Below are 6,376 nucleotides of genomic sequence, written 5' to 3' on the forward strand. Positions count from 1 at the left end.
CAACCGCATACCATCCGCAAACCAACGGTTTGACCTAGCGCATGAACAAGACAATCGCGGACATGCTCTGCATGTATGTAGATGTCGAGCATAAAACCTGGGATACCATTCTGCCGTACGTAACTTTCGGATACAACACGGCGCGACAGGAGACGACCCGAATGTCACCCTTCAAGTTACTCTACGGTCGCGAAGTGTCGACCATGTTGGACGCTATGCTACCACATGCCGACAGCGACGACCATGTCGACACGGAAGAGTTTACACGGCGAGCGGAAGAGGCACGGCAACTTGCTCGCGTGCGCACAAGCAATCAGCAACGCCATGACGCCAACCGCAACAATCTCTGCCACAGGCACGCGGACTTCCAACATGGCGACCATGTGTGGGTATGGAGTCCTGTTCGTCGCCGCGGGCTCTCAGAAAAGCTGCTTAGACGATACTTTGGACCATACAAAGTTCTGCGTCGGCTGAGTGACGTTACGTATGAAGTTATCCCGGTCAGCATAGCAGCCACGAAGACGACGACCCGCCATCGTGTGTGTGCGTGCGCTGCCCTGAAATGTCGTCTTCATCATCCTCGTCCATGGGTTCCCCACGTAGGCTCCTCCTGCTCTCCAACTCGACCATGTACAACGGCGAGTTCCTCGAGTTCGCCGCCGATGTGGTCAAGGATTTCTTCAAGAAGTCGCAGACGAAGCGAATCTTGTTCGTGCCGTACGCGCACAAGGACCACGCTTCCTACGCCTCCAAGGGGAAGGCACGACTCGGCGACCTGGGCTTCGAGGTGGACAGCATCCACGAGTATCAGGACCCGGTGAGCGCGGTGAAGATGGCCCAGGGCATCTTCATCGGCGGGGGAAACACGTTCAGGCTGCTGAGGTCGCTGTACGAGACGAACACGGCGGAGGCGATCCGCATCCGCTGCCTCAAGGACGGGATGCCGTACATGGGCGCAAGCGCCGGCACGAACGTCGCCACGATCAACATCTGCACGACGAACGACATGCCGATCCTGTACCCGCCGACGTTCGTCGCGTTGCGGCTGGTCCCATTCAACATCAACCCGCACTACACCGAGACCGACCCTGACAGCAAGCACATGGGCGAGACCAGGGATCAGAGGATTCAGGAGTACCTCGAGGTGGGCAACAACGTGCCGGTACTCGGTATGAAGGAAGGCGCTATCCTGAGGGTCGAAGGCGACACTGCTGTGCTGTTGAACAAATCGGCCAAGTTGTTCACCGATAACGCGGAGCCGGTGTACTGCAAGCCCGGCTCTGACATGAGCTTCCTGCTGACCGATGCGAAGAAAGCCACCAAAAAGACGTGGTCTCACGCGAAGCGCCGATCAGCCAAATCAGCGTTCCAAAGCACGAGCCGTTCCACGAACTCTTCTACACGCGCCACGTGGAGGAGCCTTTCGTCGTCGTCGTCTTCGTGGCTCCGTCTCATAGCAGACGCACTCGTGACAATATATAGTAGTAATTGTTTATTTTGGGGTAACAAGAAACGCAAGCGGCACAACGCCGTCACTACGAGAGAGTTTTGAATAGATGGCATCAATATGTGCATTCTAATACATGTGTTCGTGAAAGACAACCCCAAGATTTTTTACCGTTTTAACCAGCTCCACATTACATGTCCCAATTGTTAAACGAAGCTCTGAGTCAATTGTTTTCTTTCTGGGTCGAAAGAACACTGCTTTTATTTTAGAAACGTTTATGCTTAAGGAATTACTCATAGTCCAGGTATTTGAATGCCTAATGGAGTGTTCACCTTTATTTCAAGTTCACGTAGTGTTGGTTCTTAAAAATATAGAATGGTGTCGTCAGCATACACAAATATTTTACAGCCTTTGCCAATGTTTAAGATATCTTTTATGTATATATTAAACAGAAGTGGCCCGAGGATGCTACCTTGTGGTACCCCACCTACCAATGTCTTAAAAGATGATCGATAGTTGTTTGTGATTGCTTGTTTCCGTTCACACAAATAACTCTTTATAAGGGAAAGAAACGTACCTCGAAAAACATAATTGTCAAGTTTTAAGAAGAGTGTTTGGATTCATTTGATCGAATTCTTTCAAGCACTCAACGAATACTCCCAAAGTATAGGTTCCTTTCTGATATTATTGTTGCGTTATCTCCTTCTGTATTAGTAATGCCGTTTCAGTAGATCAATTTTTCATAAAGCCGAATTGGAAAGGGGTAACGATCGTGTGTTTTTTATAAAAGCTGACATTCTTTCATTAACCGACTTTTCAATTTAATCTTGAAAATACTGGCAACACTGATATAGTTCTCTAGTTAGATATGTCATCGATATCACGACTCTTATAAATTACTGAAACTTTCGCTTACTGCAACTTCTTTGAGATTTTGCCGCCTGAGAAAAATAAATTTTAATGTGAACTAACACTGCAGCTATGATCACAGCAGTATTCTTAAGAGGTTTCGTTTGTAAGCCTTGGATATCACAACAGTTGCTTTTTTTATCACAGAAAATACCTCTCGGATTTCTGCCTCATCTGTTGGTTGTAAAAATGCACTTTCTCGCAATTTGAGAGATAAAAATTGTTTGCTCTCTGGGGAGTGAGTACTATTTGTGATAGAGATAAACTAATAATTGAATGCATTGGTCACTTCATTTCCAGTTATTTGTTCTCTGTTTAAGATAGTTTCGGGCGCAGCAGTATTTTGGTTCAAAGACCTATTTAGGAAAACCTTTTGGCGCTTCCAATCAGCTTCAGAACAACGAGCGGCCTCATTGTTAAAGAGGATTTGAAAATAGTACGGTTTACTTCTTTGTATGAGTTTATTTGTTTGATTTCTACATTTTTAAAGACTTTTAGATATTCAGAACTTCTGGTAGCTATAAAGCGTTGGTAAAGGGAGTCTTTTTCTTAATCGCTTTTAGGCAATCGCTAGCTAGCCAATGTTTCCTGGCCTTGCGAGGCTGAACTTTGGTAATATATGGAAAAGATTTGTTCCAAATATTCGCATATTTCTCGATGTATGTTTCTTATGCTTCATCAGGGTCTTTGCAATGCAAAGTGTCCTCGCAGAATGTATCGGCCAATCTGCTAGCAAACAATTCGGTGGTAGTGCTATTCCTGTAGCGATATGTTATTTCGTTTACTTTCTGTTTGTGGATTTCCTATTTTTTGTCTCTCATCGCGAAGAAAACCAGCAGATTGTCACTAATATGTGCCGCCAGTGATCCTGAACAAATTGAATCTGCGCTTGCATTCGTTAGAAAAGGATCAATCAGAGCACACGACTGAATTTGGACACGAGTGGGATTATGTATAACGTTTTGGAAAACATTTGATTTTATTATGCGGTACAGATCAGATTCCGTAGGTGTCGCACTCAGAAGATCAATATTAAAATCACCTCCTATTATTTGTTTTCAGTTGTGTTCATTATTTCATGAAATATATGTATTCAGAAACAAGAGGAATTTTTTTGTATTCCCTTCTCGCGGACGGTAAACAAAAGAAAAAGTTGTGTCGTTGCTCCCTAAGGTTAGCATTTCGAATACCGTTCTAATTTTCGAAAAAATAAACCAATTATGTCACATTAGAATGTGTTCTTTGTGTCATGATCCCTCCCTCATTTCTCTCATTTCGATTCAGGATATAGGACCGATAGACAGGTAATCTTAATACATCCTCTTAACTGTACTACCAAGTTTCGGTGAGAATAACTACGTCAAAGGGAAGTTTAAAACCGGTAAAAAGGGCCATTAATTCCTCTACCTTGTTGCGAGTTAACATCGTCTTGTAAACCATTTCACTGAAATGGCATACGCATTATATGCTTCACAAGCTATGCAATGGGTAGACATCCAGAAAAGGTAGTGCGGAAGTATTGGAAAATTTTTTTCCGATTGCAGGTTTTTATTTAACCTTGGTAATATTTGACTACGAAGAGACATCTTGCAAACATCGCGGAATGAGGCGAGTTAGTCGAAAACATATTAGCAGAATGCTATAGTTGTGGGGACGACGATTGCGTGTACAAGTGGTGAAGTTTTCTGAGCGTGTGAAGAGAAGATGATGCAAAAAAAAAAACAATCCCTGATAGCCCAACAAAAAACATTAGTGCATTTTCACTCTGTGAAGAAGACTGGCCAGCTAGCCGCAGTCCACGGAGCGCACGAACCAAAACACGTTTGTCGTAATTTGCGATGGAACATATTTCCTAGGCCCTTAGCTGTACGACCCTCTGACGGATCCCAGCTTTGTTCTTGCAGATAAACGTAATACTGCCTGTCTCCCTCCAGCGTCGTAAGCATCTTACTGTTTGTGTAGGGCCGGGTTCAGACTGTTGCCGCAACTGTCGCAATGACCTAACCAATGACGTTATTTCACGTCTGAGCTAACCGAACTGCGTGACATGGCATTTGTTTACGTCCATAGATCACGTTATGGGTTTTGCGTCGGTAATTTTAACTTAACCTGACACACAAACCAAATCCGCTGTACCAATATGGAATCCGGACAGGTCGCAGTGGGCCGTTTAACGTCCGCGTTTATATCTCGTACCAGCACAACAGACATACCATTCATCAGTACGGGCATGAAACTCATAGCTGCGCGTGCAGGCCTCCACTCCTCTCTAGCACTATTTTTCACTACAAAACGGCGCACACATAAACCGGGAACCGCTCATGTACGCGTGCTTAGAAGTGACATACGCCACGATGGCGGGTTTCAGTCTTTTTAGGGGGCAGCCCTTTGGCAGCCGTTACCCTGGTTTCGCGGGAGCGGCGTCTGTTTACGTCTGGATTACCGAGTGAGCGAGCGCAGCAGCGATGAAAGAAAGAAAACGGACAGGAGCGTATAGCGAAGGGTGAAGTTGAGTACGACACGTGCTGCTACCGCGTCATCTGTCACACTGCCTTTCTTTCCCATATGTTTCATGTGCCGCCACCAAGGAGCGCCCTTCCCCTACACTTTCCCCAGACGCTGTTCCTTTCTCCGCTAATCCAAACTTCTGGACGTTTGCGCGGGAGGTTCAATCTCGATATGCAACAACATGCTCGCTGCCTTCTTGCGTGGGGCTAATCCGAACCACGGGAAATTTACGCAGGAGATTCGAACACGATTTGCAACTTGCTGGCCGGTGGCGGCGGTGCACTGCAAGGTAGCAGCGGAGTAGCGCTCGCTGTCGAAGGTTCGCTGATCACGCGAACACTTCCTTAGACGTAGTAAATATGCGCCTTGACCAAGAACACTGCAGCTCCTGCTGCGCAAAATCTGTAGTAATCGTCAAGGTATATTTTAAGGTCCATCAGAGCTTCAGGTTATTTTTCGCAATCATCTGGTAGCCGCATATCGCCGTTAGCTGGCGCGTGCGCAAGGTTACAAGGGGGCGTCGTTGGAGGCGAGAGGAAAATAGTTGTGAAAGAGGTGCCAACTGTGGGGACGAGGAGCCCCGAAACGGCGGCGAGTAAATCAATGACACCGGAATAAAAACTTTGGGGGTTAAACATATACTGCTTTGCAGTAAAAAGAAATAAAGGCTATGAGTATTATTAAGCGTACACTATCCGACTGTGGAAAGTAAAAGATAGCGTACAATAGATGCAAGGATTTAGTTTCCTGTCGCCATGCGTTGTAGAACACTCATTGACGCAATGCGCATGATCGGGGTGGATTGGCCTCGGCGAACTAGAATCTTTCCTTCGGCAGTCCAGACAAATTTCCACTCCACTTACTTCTTGCGGGCCAGGGCCACACCAAGCAACTGCTTGTTTTTTGGCGTAAGATGTTCGTTTAACAAGACCAGTATGCTGGGGCCATCGAAGCCAAGCGATTCTGTCTTCAGTCTGACTTTCCAGGCTTTCGCTGAATTCCGTTCCGTTTAGATCGGCGTTTGAAGCGAACAATCACAATTTGCTGCGCAGAGCTTGGTATCCTATTCTTATGACAGACATCAATGTCACGAATATCTAGCGGTTTTTTGAGTTTTGCTCCACTTTCCTCGACTGCAGTCATTTTCATCACAGTTGCTTGGAAGGCCCTGAATTTCTAGGTTGTTTACCCTTTGGTATTGTTCTAGTTCGTTGAGGCGACTGTGTAATTGGCTATTTTTCTGTTCTAGTTCTCTGTTCCTTTCGATGAGTTTCTTCATATAGTGCTTCATATCTTTCAGGTCTTTCTGAATTTTCACAACATTGCTGGGAATGTCCGAAGAAGACACTACGGTATCTTTGAGAGTGCGGATATGCAGCCTTAGTTCCCTTCGAAAGTCGTCACGTAGTTTTAAGTCTTTAGAGTCATTTCCCATCTTTGCATAGTTTCAAAACAACACTTGCCAAGGGTTAAGGGCGCAAGCAAACCTGCCCCGGCCACTAATGCTAAGTG

At 45.8% G+C, this 6,376-nt stretch overlaps 1 pseudogene; it reads left to right on the forward strand.

The window, feature by feature from the left end:
* Positions 1-526: 526 nt before the first annotated feature.
* LOC144143216 (alpha-aspartyl dipeptidase pseudogene) lies at positions 527-3,647 on the forward strand (annotated as a pseudogene).
* The last annotated feature ends 2,729 nt before the right edge of the window (positions 3,648-6,376 follow it).

The sequence above is a fragment of the Haemaphysalis longicornis genome, unplaced genomic scaffold (assembly GCF_048455015.1).
Source record: "Haemaphysalis longicornis isolate Haplotype H1 unplaced genomic scaffold, Haemaphysalis longicornis Haplotype H1 scaffold_6, whole genome shotgun sequence".
Taxonomy (NCBI): Eukaryota; Metazoa; Arthropoda; class Arachnida; order Ixodida; family Ixodidae; genus Haemaphysalis; species Haemaphysalis longicornis.